This window comes from Suncus etruscus, chromosome 13 (assembly GCF_024139225.1).
Source record: "Suncus etruscus isolate mSunEtr1 chromosome 13, mSunEtr1.pri.cur, whole genome shotgun sequence".
Lineage (NCBI taxonomy): Eukaryota > Metazoa > Chordata > Mammalia > Eulipotyphla > Soricidae > Suncus > Suncus etruscus.
The window spans coordinates 37,755,010-37,773,254 of NC_064860.1; the positions used below are offsets into that span (position 1 = coordinate 37,755,010).

The window sequence follows — 18,245 nt, forward strand, 5'->3', positions numbered from 1 at the left end:
CTGTTATGGATTTCTAGATAGTGATTCAAAGTTAATACCATTAAATTCTAATTTTATTAAAAAGATTCACCATTGTTTTCTTTTATCACTTTGATAGTTTTGATTTTTGTATTGAAAAATATGATCCATTGAATAAGATTTTTAATACAACAAATATTTGGTGGGTAAAGTAGGAGGCTAAGAAATGAGAAGCCATGATATTCCCATAGCTTGCTGAGCTGTGGTTGACTTATTGTCATTTAATTAGTAAATAAATTGGTAGTAAATGTTATTGTTTTTTACCATCAAGATGCAATACAATTAAGATGGAAAAAAACTATCTGAACTTTAAAGTTAAAAATAGTTATATTTAACCTTTGGAGGTTTTCACCTTTCCTCTTTCCATGTTACCATTTGCTTGTTTCGGTTTTTGTTTATTCTGTGTGAGGCCATGTATTAGCAAAGAAGCCATGAACTAATGGACATTATTTATTGGTTCAAATTATAGTATCTTATGCAACTCAGCACTAAAATCTCACTAATTGTGAGGTAAAAACTTATATAAAAATAGGGCAAATAACTTAGCCATGGGAGTCAAAAGCCATGCATTCATCTTTTGTACCCAGAACACCTCTATTTGTCATGGTTTTCAGCTGGATAAAATAGAAATAATAAAAATTTTTCTCAATAATAGTAAGAAAAGCAAATAGAGGGGCTAGAGCAATAGTAAAGCAGGTAGGGCATTTTGCCTTGTATACGGTCCAACTGGATTCATTACTCAGCATTCTGTATGATTCCCAAAGCACCACCAGAAGTAATTCCTGAGTGTAGAGCCAGGAGTTATCCCCTGAGTATTGTCAGGTATGTCCCTAAGACAAAAACAAACTATAAAAAGCAAATAGTCACTTTTTAATTTTTATAATATTTTTTAATCAAGACACTATGATTTACAAAGTCATTCATAACTGAGATTTAGGAATACTGTGTTTCATCACCAACCCCACCGCTAATGTCAACTCTCCTCTACCGGTGTCCCAATTTCCATTCTAGTTCCAATGCAGGTGCGTTTTTAAAAATTATTTTTATTGAATTTGTTCATTGACAGTGCTATTAATTTTGTTTTCTCATGCACTAATGATCAATATCACACACATCTGAGTACTGCCTCCCTCTTCCAAAGACCAAAAGACTCCCTTTCCAGAAAACGGCCTCCCCAACTCAAATGTGTGTGGCTCAGTTACCATTATGTTGCCTTTGTATCTCTGTTGCTACCTTTAAGCGCATCTTTAAATCTCACTGATAAGATTATTTTGTTTGATTTTATTTTTTTTTAGTTTTTGAGTCACACCCGGTGGTGCTCAGGGGTTACTCCTGGCTGTCTGCTCAGAAAAGTTGGCTACCTTTAAGCACATCTTTAAATCTGACTGATAAGATTATTTTGTATCTATCACTTTCTTTCTGACTGACTTCTTTCAGCACGATGTCCAAATGGACACATTTTAAAGGCATATGATATTCTATAGAGAATTAGTCAATGGAGTTGTGAATTGATTATTTTTTCACTTATATGGTAAACAAATTGGGGAAGACAGATTTTTTTTTCGGGCCACACCTGTTTGATGCTCAGGGGTTACTCCTGGCTAAGTGCTCAGAAATTGCCCCTGGCTTGGGGGGACCAAATGGGGCGCTGGGGGATCAAACCGCGGTCCTGATCCTTGGCTAGCGCTTGCAAGGCAGACACCTTACATCTAGCGCCACCTTGCAGGCCCCGGGGGAGACAGATTTTAAGTGGAAAGATTATGTTTCCCAACTGGTCAGCTGCATGCAAGAAAATAAACTCAGACCTCTTTCTAACACCTTGAACAAAATGGGTTAAGGACCTTAATGGCAAATCTGAAACCATTAGGTACACAGAGGAAAACGTAGAAAGAACTCTTTATGACATTGAAGCTACAAGTGTCTTTAAGGATGAAACACCAAGGAATAAATAAGTGAAAGGAAAAATGAGCAAATGATTAAGTTTCTGTATCTCAAAGGAAACAATGACCAGAATTCAAAAGACAACACATAGAATGGGAGAACTTAATCGCCCAATATCCTTCTCATAAAAGGTTAATAGCTAATATTTCTAAGGCACTGAGAGAGTTTAATACACACGCAAATACACACACACAGCCCCTTCGAAATTGGACAGAAGAGATGAATATAAACCTTCCTTAAAGAAATACAGATGGCCAAAAGGCACGTGAAAAAAGATGTTCCTCATTATTAATTATCAGGGAGATACAAAACAACAATGAGATTTCATCTAATACCACAGAGATTGGAACACACATCAAAAAGAACAAGAATAACCAGAACTGGTTCTAATGCCAGGAGAAAGAGGTACAAACTGGAGAAAGAGAGAGAGAAGCAAAAAGAGAGAGAGAAAGAGTGAAGAAAAATGTCAACCAACCACAGAGGCAGGCTGTGGCACAGGGGGAATCTAGAGAGAAACTGGGGGAAATTGTGGTAGGCAATGAACACTGATTAAAGGGATGGGTGTTGGTATATTGTATGGCTGAAATTCAACTATCAACAACTTTTAACTCAGTAGCTCATGGTGATTTATTAAAAAAATTTAAATATTACTTCCCACAGGCCAGTTAATATTTGCTCACCTTTAGTCTTCCTTCATTTAATAAAATGGTATTTTAACAAATATCTGTTCTAGTGTGCTGTGGTTACAGCAAAACATGCATATACCCCAAAAATCCCTTCCTTCAAAGAGCTAACATTTGAAGAGGATGAAATGAATATAAATTAATGCATACAAATTACTATATTTGAAATCAATAAGTTCAATAACAAACAGTAAAGAAGGAAGAGGATAGGAACTGTTATAAAAGGTATATTTCTATGATGCTTAAAAACCAAGGATTACTATACATTTCACAATAATCCATAAGTTATTTGTAAGGATAGCTCAATTTTAAAATATAGTTAAGTGGGGCTAGAGCCATATCACAGTGATAAGGCGTTTGCCTTGCACGAAGCCAACACAGGATGGACTCTGGTTCCGGTTAGAATCTTGGCATTCTATATGGTCCACCGAGCCTGCCAGGAGTGACATCTGAGCACTGAGCCAGGAGTAACCCCTGAGCACTGCCAGATATGATCTAAAAACAGAAAAAAAACACTTAAGTGACTTTCAGTATCAAATGGATATTCATAATTGAATATATATACATATGTATATAAGTGACCAGTAATTTGTGAATATTTATTCTTTTCCAGAAACATATGATAGTATATGGCAAACTTTTCTGTAAGCTTCTCATATATATTTAGTATGCCTCTTCTATTTCAGAATCAACATCAGTCTTTAGGCACTCTATGATTTGTGTGTCAGTGAAAATGAGGAACTAATATCAATATAATTAGAAATTTGGGAGACTGTTTTTAAATTGTGTGAGAGGAGTAGCCTCAATAGATGAAGCATGAGCATCTTGCACTGATACTAGCATTAGGAACTGATAGGGTCACCTAGGGATCCTCAGCAACTATTTGGCTAGAATAGCACTGCATACTATGCCAGCTCACAATGACTCTTTGGTCTGGTTGACTGAGAATCTTTGGGATAGGCCACAGGGCTATCTGAACACTACTTGGGAGCCCTTAGTTAGAAAAAATATAATTAAAAAATTAAATACAATGTAAGTTCTCTTCTTAACTGGTCTAGACAAGGGAGGGTCTCTGGCTGTTTTTATGTGTGAGATCATCTGAAACAAGGTCTCCTCTTAGAATTTATGAGGAATTCTAGTTAATCCCCTTGCTACCTCAGAAGATAATAGACTATAATGGACCTCTTTCATCTGATATCTATTGGCACAATGAGACTGTATCTTCTCCCTCATGAAGCACAAAAGATAAGAAAATGAATACATTTTAAAAATTATTTGCTTTTCCCATGGTCTAGGTATTATTAAGTTAACTTTGAAAGTTCTATTCTTTCTAAATATTTTTTACAAATAAAGTATGTTCTCAGAGGAAAGAATAAAGTATTAATTTAGTGATATGTCCTAGTACCTTTAGAAAATGCAAATATCAAGTTGCACCTGATTATTCAAAATAGTGACTTATGGAAGTATGTAGATTTGCCTGTCATTCACCAATACAACATGCAAATATTTGATGAGATTTGAGGGAAAAATAGCACTTCAAGTATAGAGTCAGGTTTAGCTATAAGTTAAAGCTGAAGTCAGTACTGTTTAAAATTTTATTTTATTTTTAGGACTCACTAATTCTAGAGTTTCCAAGTAAGTAAAATGAGTATCTTGACCAAGAAGTCCTTTATTCTAATGAATAGAATGAAATCAATGCAATTGTTGATAGTGCTTTGAATTGAAACATAATCACACAGAGTGAGCAGGACATTAATAACCTTGCCTGATTAGAAATTTCAAATATAAAGAATTTTTTTTTTGGTTTTGGAGCCACACCCAGTGACACTCAGAGGTTACTCCTGGCTTTGTGCCCAGAAATCGCTCCTGGCTTGGGGGACCATATGGGATGCTGGAGGATCAAACCACCATGGTTCGTCCTGGGCCAGCTGCATGCAAAGCAAATGCCCTACCCCTGCACCACTGCTCTGGCCCCAAATATAAAGAATTTTTTGTATCACATTAAGGACAAGCATTAGATAAAGGATTGATACTAACAATTCATTTGGTCCTCAAGACTAGACAAAAGGCAAAAACAAGCTTTTATTTTTAAACTTCTGGAATAAATTCTGGAAGTGCCAGACCAGGAAACTTATGAAGGGGAAAATATCCCTCCTAGGGATATATCCCAGGAAGACAAAAGCACAATACAAAAAAAAAGCTCTCTACACTCCTATTATTATTGAAGGGCTATTTATGATAGCCAGAACCTGGAAACAGCTCAGATTCCCAACAACATATGCTTGGCTAAAGAAACTGGTATATACAAAATGAGTAGCTAAAGAAAGTGGTATACCTACACAATGGAATACTACACACTGTTAGAAAAAAATGAAGTCACAAAACTTTCCTATACATGAACGAACATGGAGACTATGATGCTAAGAGAAATAAGTCAGAAGGAGAGAGACAGACACAGAAGAGTCTCACTCATTTATGGGATTTAAGAAAAAAAAAAGACATTTTATTGTAATAATGCCCAGACAATAGAGATTAGGGCCAGAAAGGCCAGCCCATATTATGAAGCATACCACAAAGAGTGATGAGCACAGTTAGAGAAATAACTACCAACAGCTACCATTATAATGATAGAGAAAGAGAGAGAGAGGTAGAATGCCTGTCTCGAAAACAGGCAGGGGATGAGGAAGGAGGGAGATGGATAACATTGGTGGCAGAAAAGTTACACTGGTGAAGGGTGTTGTACATTCAATGACAGAAACCCAACTACAAACATCTTTGTAACCAAAGTTACAAGTTAAATAAAGAAATATTATTAATTAACTAAAAAAAGAGTATTTAGAAAGTATTACCAACACAGACTACTCCCAGAAAAGTAACCATAGACCTGCCTTACATCCAGTCATGTCACTCAGGTAGGAAGCATTTATATGATTTTATAATGTAATTGCTCAGTGCTTTGATAACAGAAGGTAAGCCTATACATTTTCATAATCATCTTCTCCAGGATACATCTATTATGCAAAGGAAGGAAACTTGTATAGTGATAATGATCATATTTTATTTTAGGTATACTAAGTACTTTCACTTATATTATCTCATTTGGTCTCTCAATAAACTTCTGAGGTAGGTGCTATCCATTTTAGAGGTGAAGAAAATGGAATCTTAGAGAAACTGTGAGAGCAAGAGAGAAAGTTAGAATAAAGCAAGAGGAAAAACTATCTCTGTCTCTCTCTCTCTCTCACACACACACAATTACACACACACACACACACACACACACAAATAGATTATTTTTTCAAGCCACTAGTTATGTTTTCGAACTTTGAAAACCTAATAAGGAAACTTTGGAATAATAGTATGCAGATTTGAATCTTCTACTGTTCACTATATCATGACAGCAAATTTTCCAAGTTTCTAGGCCTTGATTTTCTCATGTATAATATTAACAGGAATATTTTGAAAATTAAAAGAAAATAGGCTGAATAAACTTCACAACTCAGAAAAAGTAAATAATAACCAATGAAAGATAGTATAAAATAGTGATTATTTTTATTATATTTCAATAAAGCAGCAACAAAAGTAGGATTTTTTTTATTTTTATTTTTTTTAGTTTTTCGGTCACACCTGGCGGCACTCAGAGGTTACTCCTGGCTCTCTGCTCAGAAATCTCTCCTGGCAGATATGGGGGACCATATGGGATGCCTGGATTCAAACCACCATTGGTACTGGGTCAGCTGCTTGCAAGGCAAATGCCCCACCGCTGTGCTATCTCTCCGGGCCATATGTAGGATATTTTAATTAGTTGAAAAGAGAATAAGATGTTTAAAATATGAACATTAATGCTAAGTATTTGCAGTAACATGAATATGTTCTTCAGATAGTGATTCCCAGCAAATTAAATATTAAAAGGTATGAAAATCAGTGTAGGCCATCAGTCAATACCTTTCATCATTTATCTTGGACATATTTTCTTTAAAATATCTATATTAAGACATTAATAAGAGAAAGATAAAAAGTCCTCATGTTATCTATTTTGGTTGTTTTGGGGCTGTACTGATAGAACTTTGGGATTGCTCTAAATTGCCTACTGAAGTAGGAAAAGGGCGGGGTCACTCCTCAGGTTACCTGGGGCTAGAGATGCTACCTGAGGCACAATCATGTAAAGCATGGACTCCCACTCTCTAGGCTATTTTTCCAGTCCCTATTTTTTAAAACATGTAACCAGAAAACATAAGAGGAGGACGTCTAAATGAATCAAAATATATTTATTCTTTCAATAAAAATTAACTGGGGCAGGAGAGATAGCATGGAGGTAGGGTATTTGCCTTGCATGTGGAAGGATGGTGGTTCAAATGCCAGCATCCCATATGGTTCTCCGAGCCTACCAGGAGCAATTTCTGAGTGTAGAGCCAGGAGTAACCCCTAAATGCTGCCGGGTGTGACCCAAAAACAAAAACAAAAAAACAAAACAAAACAAAAAAAATATATCCTTCTAGAAAAAAGTTTTTATATATGGTATTATATATACATGAATATCTGCATTTTAATCATACAAAAAAACTGTAATTAAAATTGTAATCAAATGCATTTAAATTCCTTTTAATGATATAGTGTGACATAGTGTGAATGATATATGTGAATTTTTTTTCTTTTTTTTTTTTAACAAATTTATACTATTCCTTGCAGAAATGTACCACAGTTGCTTAATTCATCAAAGGCTATTTAGTGAATACTGTTGCCTTATACTTGGGAAAATTTCATGCCACTTAAAATATATGTGTTGTGCTTTAGCATAGGATAACCCAAAATCTCACTGTTTTATTACATAGTCACATGAGGAAAATCACTGTACATACGTATAGACATGGGTATCCAATTAAAACTATTACCTTGATTTGTAATTTTACAATACCAAAAAACATTACTGTCTGAGATGTCAGTTTGACTAGAGGCAAACTGGATAATATTTATTTGTGATCATGGCTGAATTGTGGCTTCACATGGAACTTGGGATAGTTCTTGAAAAGATTAATGCAGTCACTGATTAGAGTATCTGAGATTTTATTACAATTTCCATTTGAGTTAAAACTAATTTTGTCTTCAAAATAAAAGCTTTTAAAAACAAAAAATAATTATTTTTATGGCAGGAAGCCAAAAGTATTTTATCTCAGCATAAAAAGAAAAGTACTAAGAAACCATTGAAAAGTTGATTCAAAAACAAAATGGATTTTGGAATATTAGACCTGCATGCTATTATTCTCCACATACCTGCTAATGGCCTAGGTACCCAACACAGAGAAAGCCAGAAGTAGAAAAATATTTTATGCCTAGAATTACTATGATGCTAGTAAAAATGCAGGTTTCTTTTTTTGTTTGTTTGTTTGGTTGGTTTTTGGGGGGAATCACACCTGATGGTTCTCAAGGGCTCTCCTGGCTCTGTGCTCAGAAATCACGACTGGCAGGCTTGGGGAACCATCTGGGATGCCAGGAATTGAACTGGGGTCTGACATGTGTTGGCCATGTGCAAGACAAACATCTTACGGTTGTGCTCTCTGGCTCCAAGAAGGCAGTTTAGACTTTTCTAAACTAGTATACAGCTGCAGGTTAAGAACACTTTTTTAAATCCATGTGTTTTTGAATAGAAGAATTTTTAATTGGCATTTACCTGATGATGTTTTCATGTAAAAATGTGAATCATAACACAACTGATAATGAAAAGTAAAGATACAAGCAGACTATATTATAACCATGAAAATATGGTGACTTTTTGTTATATTGTGGTGGGTTTTTTTGTTTGTTTGTTTTGATTTGAAGGGTGGAGGTCACACTGGTTAGTACTCCAAACTTCTCTTGTCTATTTTCAAGAGCCACTCCTGTGTTTGAGGGACCATATGTGGTGCTAGGGATCAAACTAGTTTAGTCGTGTGCTGTACTATATCTCTGGCCCAAAATTGTGATTACTTTTAATGGCACAGTGGATGAAAGTCAAAAGAAGGTGCCTTTGGTAAATGGAATAGTTTCAATGTAAATAAAAGCTTTATTTACATTTGAAATACAGAGAATTACACATTATTTCTCTGAAAAGCTGTGGTTCATGTCTGTTAACATGTGTCCTAAAAAGAACCACTTCATGTATATCCCTGGAAAAATGTGTGTGGCACAGTCAGGGAGAAAGTAAAGGGAAGAAGGTATTACTTAATAGCTTTCTATAAACCCACTAGGTGTCACCACTTTCAGGGGGACTCTGGAAAGGAAACTGTCAGAAGGCACATCTATGCCTTAGGAAAAAGGGATTTCATGGCATCTTGACTTTTAACCTCTCTAGTATAGAGAACTTTTTCAGAGTCATGTTTATTTGTACCTCATAGTCTCTTTATTTTTATTTTTTCTAAAATCAAATTTTATGACATTTTTATTTTAACTGTATGCTTGTTCAGAAATAGTTTGTTGAAGATGATCTATAACATCTAGATTAACTTTAAGTTTTTAAATATAGAATTGAAATATATAAGGTGTTTGAATGCTTTGCTGGCAGAATTCTTTCCAATCTCTTCATCTGGATTCTTTTGCAAAGCATTTTAGAGATGAAAAGTACATGCTTTCATGTCTATGATATGAAAAAATGGTTTTCTTTGTTTCTTTCATTTCTCTTCCTTTTTTTCTTCTTTCACTTCCTCTCTCCCTCCCTTCTTTCCTTTCTATTTCCTTCTTTTATCCTTCCTTTCTTTTTCTATTTTTCTCTATCTTCCTTCCTTCATTCATTCTTTCTCTCTCTTTCTTCCTTATATTTTTCTTCCTTGTTCTGCCTCTCATTCACTGTTTCATCTCTTCTAGCTCTTCCTTTATCTCCACCAGTTTTATGAAAAGTCATTTTTCTGTGACATTTAAAGACAGTCTGAGAGGTGTCTAGAGCTGTGGCCAACTGTGTACATCAATAGTTTCTTAGAATTTGGCACTCTGTCAATATTAAGAAGCCTCTGCAACCACACTTAAATGTAGTGCCTGCCAACCATCATGCTCTTAGTGTCTAAGTAATGAATCCCTGAATGAAAGGATATTAGCATGACAAACCCTTCACAACTGGCAACACTTTGCTGACAGTATATGGACATCTTACATTTGCTTCTCTGCATCTTTTTGTTGGTCTGTTTTGTTTGTTTGTTTTGGATAGGGAGGGGGTGGTGGCACAGCTGGCTGCATTTAATGACTATTTCTAACTCTATGGTCAGAAATTAATCCTGGCAGGACTGAGAACCCATGTGGGATGCTGGGCATAGAACCGGGTCAGCTGTGTGCAAGGCAAATGTCCTACTTTCTATGCTATCACTCCAGCCCCTACTGTACATTATAAATTTATATTCTTGGTGGGTTTTTTTTTGCATTGGCATGGTGTTTAAATTAAACGCCAAATCTGTGGTAAAAATATAGATTTTTCTAGGTAAAGTATTCATATTTTATGTGTGAACCTGGTATGATAGCTACATGAAAAATATATTAGGGCTTAGATTGCCCAATCCAGGTTTGATGGTTGATTGCTAGTACCACATGGCTTTCTTGGCATCTCTAAGTGTAGACCTCATGGTCCCCAAGATTTTCCAGATATGACTCTGGAAGCCTCTGAGTGTACCATGATTGCACTAGTATCACCAGCATTGCAGGGCCAGAGCAGCATAACTTCCTTGGGACCTAGTTTAGTTGACTGACAGCATAGTTGACTAAGTTTCTCCCAAACTCTCAGAGTAGTCCCCAGACTCTCAGATTCTCAGAGCACTGCTTAGGAACAACCCCCACCCCTCCATAAAAAGATGTATCAGTAACTTGGAAAGATAAAATTATCTCTGAGACATAAAATATTTACATTTTAAATGTTTTGCAGACATCTTCACTGTAATGAAATATCTCATTTATAATTAAGTCATGAAAATATGATTATATCAACTTTTCCATTGGCAACCCAAAATCATGTCAGTTTTCAAAGTTTGTAAGGAAGATCAATATTAGGGCAACATAAATTAACCATACTTTATAAAATTAAAAAAAAAGGTTAGAAAGATAAACTTCTTTTTTTGTTGGTTTATGTTGTTTTGTTTTGTTTTGGGGTCACACCTGGTGGCACTCAGGGGTTACTCCTGGCTTTGTGCTCAGAAGTTGCTCCTGGCAGGCTCGGGGAACCATATGAGATGCCTGGATCTGAACCACCTTCTGTTCGAATCAAATGCATGCAAGGCAAATGCCTTACCACTGTGCTATTTTTCTGGCCTCGAAAGATAAACTTTCAAGAAAGGAAAAGGATGATGAAAGTTTACCAGACATTAGTCTCACCTTGGGGATATGTATCCAAACTAAGATGTATATAGAGCAATTCACTGAGCTTTTGATCATGCATAAATCAAATAATCCATATTTCCTTATATCAAATAATCTATACTAAAACTTTTGATTCCTTGTTAGAATCACTTCCCACCTCTTCATTTCACCCACTAGGCCAACAATAACTCCTAAATGCCATAAATTCACTCATGTTTCGTATCATTTACTGATCTTTCCTCATCTGGAATTTCAGTTCAGGTCTTTTAACATTTGAGTACTTGCTTTCATATGAGCTGCCATGAGCTTTTTGTCATAAAAGACTGTGAGATGGCTTTTGTTGGCACTAAAAAAATATGCCTAAGGAATAGCATCAATGCATTCTCAGCAAAACTGAGGACAAATTTAGGACTTCAAGGGCCTTTTACGTAAACTTCAGAAAGGTATGTATTTATTTTCCTCATAATTATTAGTCATTTATAGGACTGAAAGTTCATTTGACCAGCTATAAATGCTGCCTCCAGATTTATTGACATAATAGAGAAGTCATCATTTAGTAAAGTCCCATCAGTCATCATCTTTGGTAGGAAATAGTCCTCTTGGGAGTATTGCATTGAGCTAGACAACATGTGTGGATGAAAGAATGTCAAAGGGTTCCAACCATCAGAAATCATCTGGCAATATAAGGGTAGAAGTCAAATCCAAAACAAAACAAATACCGAGAATGGGAATTGAGGAAACAGGAGAACATGGGTTTACATGGATGTATAATGTGACTTGCATCAAGGTATTTGCTATTTTTGTTTCTAATTTATAGGCAGTAAAATATAGTAGTATGTGTAGTTTCTAATACAGAAATAAGTATGCTCTCCAACTTCTGTATTTATATCAGTTTGGTCTTTTGGATGTTTGATTGTTGGTTAGTTTGATTTAATTTGGTTGAGGCCATTTCCTGTGGTGCTCAGAGTTTACTCTTGGCAATGCTCAAGGATCATTCCTGGAGGTGCTGGGGGACCATTTATAGTTCTTGGGTTCAAACCAGGGTCAGCTGCATGCAAAGCAAGTGCTAAAACCTGTATCATTCAGGCTTTACATTTGACATTTTTTGCCTAACTGAGAAGAGAAAAATAAAAATATGCCACATTAGCCACAAAATATTTATATCACAAAAAACATCTCGATATAATAAAATATATTTTCAGCACCTTCTCTGGAAGAATTGGAAACATGTTTTACTGTCAGTAAAATTTATCTGCTGGGCTAAGATTTCTCTTTTTTCTTTGGATATTGAATTTTATTAGTATATATATATTTATCTGTTCTTTATTGTATACTGTTTAATATTATATACTAAACCTTTCTGGGGCAGAGGAAAAAATAAAAATGATTTCAGAACAGAGAAATAGAATTTTTGTATAGATTCTATTGCTCTTGAGAGAAGAAAATATTTGGATCATATTATATAAATATATATATATATATATATATATATTGGAATTGCATTAAAATGAGGACTTATCTTTTCATTAATAATAAAATGTTCTATTACCTAAAACAGGTAATACTATGAGTTCTTCTGAGACTATTATGAGGTCTTCTTCTCCTAGCAACATATTCAGTGCTTCATTTTCTTTAGCATGTATTTTTTTCACTAACCACACAGTAAATTTTAGAAATGAGAACAGTGAGACAAATGTGCTGAGGAAGTATGTCTAATCCCATGGAGGAAGAATGTATATGCTTACCTCGTCAGAAAATAAATATCTACCAAATTATATGTCCAATAACCAAGAGAACATTTGGAGAAATTGTTTTAAAAGTCTATCTTAAAATAAAGTAAAATATTTTGTTATGGAAATGAGTATTTTTGGTTCTCTTTTATTGATAGACACTGCTTGAGACCCACACCCAAAGTATGAGATGAATATGATTTTTATACAGTTCTTTATATGTCCAACTCCTAAATGATATCTTAGGTGGATAGAAGTTATATATATATATATATATATATATATGAACTCTAAGTCCTATATATAAATCCTGTATATGTAAATATATATTCTATATAGAGAGCTCAAGATATCTTTATTTAGATTTCTAAGACATCTTTACTTAAAAATCTGCCCCTCCTTATTTTTACCAATAAATTGCCATTATTTTCATTAATGAATAATGATTTTATAATTGCTACCATTGCATTCTTAAAAAATCTACTTGTCAGCTTTTAGCTCAAAATGACCCCACATAGAAACTGTTATCACTACTAAAAGAATGGTGTCACCATTCATTTTATAAACTATTTTTTAGAAAGACTGTTTTTTATGTATATATATTTTTATGATAAAATGGGATATATAATCTTTGTTCTATCTGAAGATAAGGCTTTTATATATTATATTCTTCTCCATATTAAAAGTTCTTTTCTCTAACATTACAAAACATAGATTTAGTCTTTAGTTTTTATTATACAATGGGACCCTTAAACCATCTGCTTAACTAGCAATCATGAGGCCAGTGACCACTGATGCATCCAGAGGTACATTAATGTTGTGACTCTCTTGAATTATATGCTGGTAGTATAATATATTGTGTAAATGTAAGAATAAATTATACTAAAATAAACTTTGTATGCCGGGAGCCTGTACTTGGTCTTATGGCAGGATACTTCATGGGTAGGGGCTCCTGTTTTTAGGCCACAGGTTTTTCGCTATTTCCCCCACTTTTGCTGCATCTATTTTCTGCCACCCCCTTTTTAAAAACTTTTTAAAAAACTACCAGCCCTTTTTATCTTTTAGATAGGGGCTCCTGCCTTTTTCGTAGAACATGAATTACTTTGTTTTACCTTATATATCTGCATTTCTGTATAAAATCAAGAAGGAGGGAGAAAAACAGAAGGATGGGTCAAGGGCCATGTGGTTTTAGGTGCACTGGTAGAGATTTAAAAAAAAGAAAAAAAAGGGGGTTGGGGAAAAAAAAAGAAAAAAATTAATTATATATGCAAGCAAAGTAAATAACAATAGAATCAACAGACCCAAACTATAACAATCTAAATTTAAAATGGGCCTTTTATACTGGCAGGCCAGGGGCAAAGGGTGGTGGTATATTATGCACTCTGAGGTCATTACTGGAGGGAGGTCAACAACGGTAGTGGTATTGGCCTTGATTCATTACTATGTCTGAAATCCTACTCTGAAGGATTTTGTAAATCACAATAATTTCAGTAAAATAAAATTTTAAAGTATGCAAAATACATTGTTATAAGAAACCTAAAATAATAAAATATAATGTTTTATGACTTAAAAATAAAGAAAATAAGAAAATGGAGTAAAGGGTATATTCTGTACAAAGTTTGAGGTTTAAAATGTTTCCCTGATCCTTGCCTAGGAAAAAATAAATCTACCCCTTTCCTTACCTGAAAAGGAAGACTAGACAATTAAAAAAAAGGAAGTTCCCTGAGAAACAGAGTCTGGCGGACTGAAGAAAAAGAAAAGAATTTGGCATGTACACAAGAAAATATGGATTCATTTATAGTTATTTTCATCTCTTCACTAATATATTAAATTAGGAATTGTCAGGCCAAAGCAAAAGGAATGGCATCTTAGTACATCTCAGTTTTCCTAGAGGCCTAAAAGAGGGTAATATAGCTACATCTAGAATAATCTGATGAGCCCTTTTACATCAAATTCTTGATTATCTACATTTACAGATTAAAATGGTTTTTAGTAAACTATAATAAAAAAAAATCTTCTGAACTAGATGATTGAATATAAAGGCTTTGAACCAAGGGAAAGCAACTCTCAATTCTCTCCTAATTGCAAATCTATTGGAAATTCATTCAATTTTTCTAAATTGGATTTTTGTTTCTAAAAGAAAAGAATGATGATGAACACACCATGGAGTTGTTGGAAAGATGGTATTACCTATGTAAGTTGTGAAATGTGTGTCAAGAAAATTACCACTAACTGTATTTTTATTTAACAAGGATTAATATCCATTTCCATCGCATTTACTATCAGTCACCCCCTACAAACTTTGCTTCAATTTACGCCATAACTTTCTGTCTGGTTCTTTATATTCCATCCTCTCTTCTGCTTTTAATATTTTCCATAGATAGTATGAGTATCTCTGTCCCTGCTTTAAAACCTTTTTCTTCCTTGTTTATTAAGATGTGTATTTGGGAATATTTAGTATATTTTTATAAATTAATTACCAATAATGGACAAAAACTCAAATCATAGGAAAACTACTTAACTATATAATAATGCTTAATAGCATTTAAAAAACGCAATTCTTGAGTCCTGAAGACACTCTTCACCTTGCATCACTTAAATTCAGATAATTCATATCAGGTGAATAAGCAAAAGTTGTTATTACTTTATAACTTTCTCCAGAGAGGTTCAAATGACTTGCCAAAAGTGACTCTGTGACTTTAGATGAAGAATTTAATAATATAATCTTAAATTCTTAATCAAAAATCTCTCAGGAACTCCATTTACTATGAGTCTATCTACAGAGAATATTCTCCAGTGTTAATTTTAAATTATGACATTACGTTTTATCACACATGTAAAATGTTTTCAAAGTTTGGATCAGTCTTCTGGCTACTCAGAATACAAGGAGTGGGTGGTGTAAATTCCCTTCTCAACAGCTACAGCAGTCCTGTCACCAAAACTGTCCGATGTAAGATCACATGTCAGTGCCTGTGATATCATCACTTAGGTCTTGACTTTTCTGGATCTACTCATTACAAGTGAGTTTGTGTGCCTTGAGGCATATGGCCTTGATATATGATCCTAGAGCAAAAGAACAAGGTATTTCAGGCTGGCCACAACTTTATTGACTCTCACAAGCTTGCTTTGTAGTCATTCCAATAAACGAGATGAGAAATTTCTGATGCTCCAAGCTATCCAATTCTCAAGACTCCATTTCATGATTCAGAGTCTAACTAAACAATTCAGGAGTGCTTTTGTGTTACATTGTGACCACAGGGATAAATAATTGCTTAGTAATTTTCTTTGAGGCAGAAAATTCTAAACATGGAGGAACCATTTCCCCTTAATGGGAGCCAGAAATCCTGTAAGTGCTTGAAATGGCATTCACAAGTTAGAATGGTAAACAGATAAAAACAGGAGTGCACCAGTTGCACAAATGACTTGCTTGTCACAAACTTGTCATTGCAGTCATCTACCATTTCTTTCACAGAGCCCAATGTAAAGTATGGAACAAACAAGTCCTGCTGACGTTTTGGCTCTGCTGAGCCTTCCTCTGCTAAATCTTCCTGTTCTAGACCCATTATCTGCTGAAGTTAGCTGATACTGTACATGTCATAGAAATGCTTGACTATACCATTAATCAGTTGATGACAAGCAAGCTATTTCTGCAGCTGAAAACTGTTGCTTTTAGCATGCTGCCATTTTGACCTTCATTTTACTTTTACACAGAAGAACCCAAACAGAACAGATAATAGATAGAAACTAGTGTTGCTGCCTTAGGCTTTCATATATAATCAAGGACCAAATAGGGCTAATTTGAGGTGTGTGTAGTAGATCTATCAAGTGGTGTCTTCAGAGCTATATTTCAAACACATTGGACTGTCCCAAGAATTTATCTTTCTAGGAAGAAATGAGTTGCAGAGCTTTATTTCCTCCTGCATTCCTTTATTCCTACACACATGTACACACACAGAAACTGTTTTTAGGTTACACCTCATTTTACCTAAAACAAAGATCATCCCTGGTTCCTTTGTATATTTGTTTACAACTTATATTTACCCCAAAACAGAGATTTTCTTACTTGTAAACCTGGGTGGGATTGGCTAAGGATAGCCTGATCTATCTATCCTTACTACTCCACCCAGGGGTGGTCTTTGTACCCAATAAAAATGGCAGTTCTGGCAGGCAGCTTGCTCTGGTAGAAGACTGCCAGATTACATGTGTTTTACCCTCAGCCTGGTTTGCACTTGTTCACCTGGGGTTGGAGATATGGTATGTGGGGTTATTTTACAACTGTTTATATTTTATAAAATATTAATAGCCAGAAAAGTTGATGGAAATTGCATTCCTACTTCACACGTTTTTTTTTTAATCCTCAGGGTTCCTCTTATCAGTAGTTTCTCCTAATATCCTCCTATTGAAACATCTGGAGCTATTTTAGCCCAATCAGATCCTCATTCTCATTCCATAAATGAAGTATGTCCATTAACCTCCTCACAAAACTTCAAGGGCCATCTAGAAGATACTACAGGTGAATTTCCAACCTCAGCTACCAGCAGGGAGTGCTCAGACATTGTGCAGCTTCAAACTTTCTTTTTGTTTGAGGTGTCCATCCACCTGTTCTGGGGGTCCACTTGTGTTTCCTGAACTATGCTGTGTAGTGGGTACCAACTTTCCCAGCACAGAGCCTAGCGGTGGCTTTAACAAAAGCCTTGACTCGGATTGGAGGTTGCTACCTCAGTTCATACTTTAGGAGTAGCAGTACTGGAAACAATGGAAGGTTTCTCCTATGACTTTGGCCTTTTCATTAAGCTGAGTCTCTTTTATTCACCAAGGTGATAGGAGTCCTGTATTCTTTTTAGATCCCCTTTGAGGAGGCAGTCCTAGCATCTTTTCTGATTTAAATATTGATGTGAAAAACTTAACTTTCTCGCACTTATTTCTGGCTGGTGCCCCAATGCTTTTATTTAAAAAGTCTTTTGTGAAAATGGTGAGAATGTTCAACCTTGAGGAATTAAATGTCTTGTCAAGGTAGTGATGAGCTTAACTTCCTTCTAAAGTTGGCACTTTGACCATAGTATTATCTCCCAGATGAAATGTTTTACTCCTATCCCAAATGTTGTAATCTATCACTCAGCTTTGTTACCTCCTAAGATAGGTGGAAAGGGTGTGAAAAAAGTCCATGCACATTATATGGTTAACTATATACTATTGCTGGAAAAGGAACTGATGGTTCTTTAAGGAGGCTGTCATTTTCTGTAGACGAAAAACATATAAATGAACAATTTAAATTTTAATTGGAGTTTTAGTGACTTTTTTTCTTTCTCTTTAAAGTTCTTAATAAGATTTCTGCAATGATTTTGTTTTCTTTCTTAATAGAACTTAAATGGCAGAGAAATGACATCCTATATTTTGATGAAGAAAAAATCATTTTATGGGGATTCTCTTTTTAAATGCACATTAGGGAATAGATAATGGCAACAAAAAATATTTTCTCCTAGTTAAAGGGATGACTGATTAGTATTTGTGTATGTATTTTATATACTTATTTATTTGATTATTTTCTACTTATTTTAAAAGTGCA

General features: G+C 34.8%; 1 long non-coding RNA gene across 1 annotated transcript in view; it reads left to right on the forward strand.

The window, feature by feature from the left end:
• Positions 1–18,245, forward strand: part of LOC126026149 (uncharacterized) — a 224,402-nt gene that overhangs the window by 124,430 nt on the left and 81,727 nt on the right. The gene's annotated exons all lie outside the window — the stretch shown is intronic.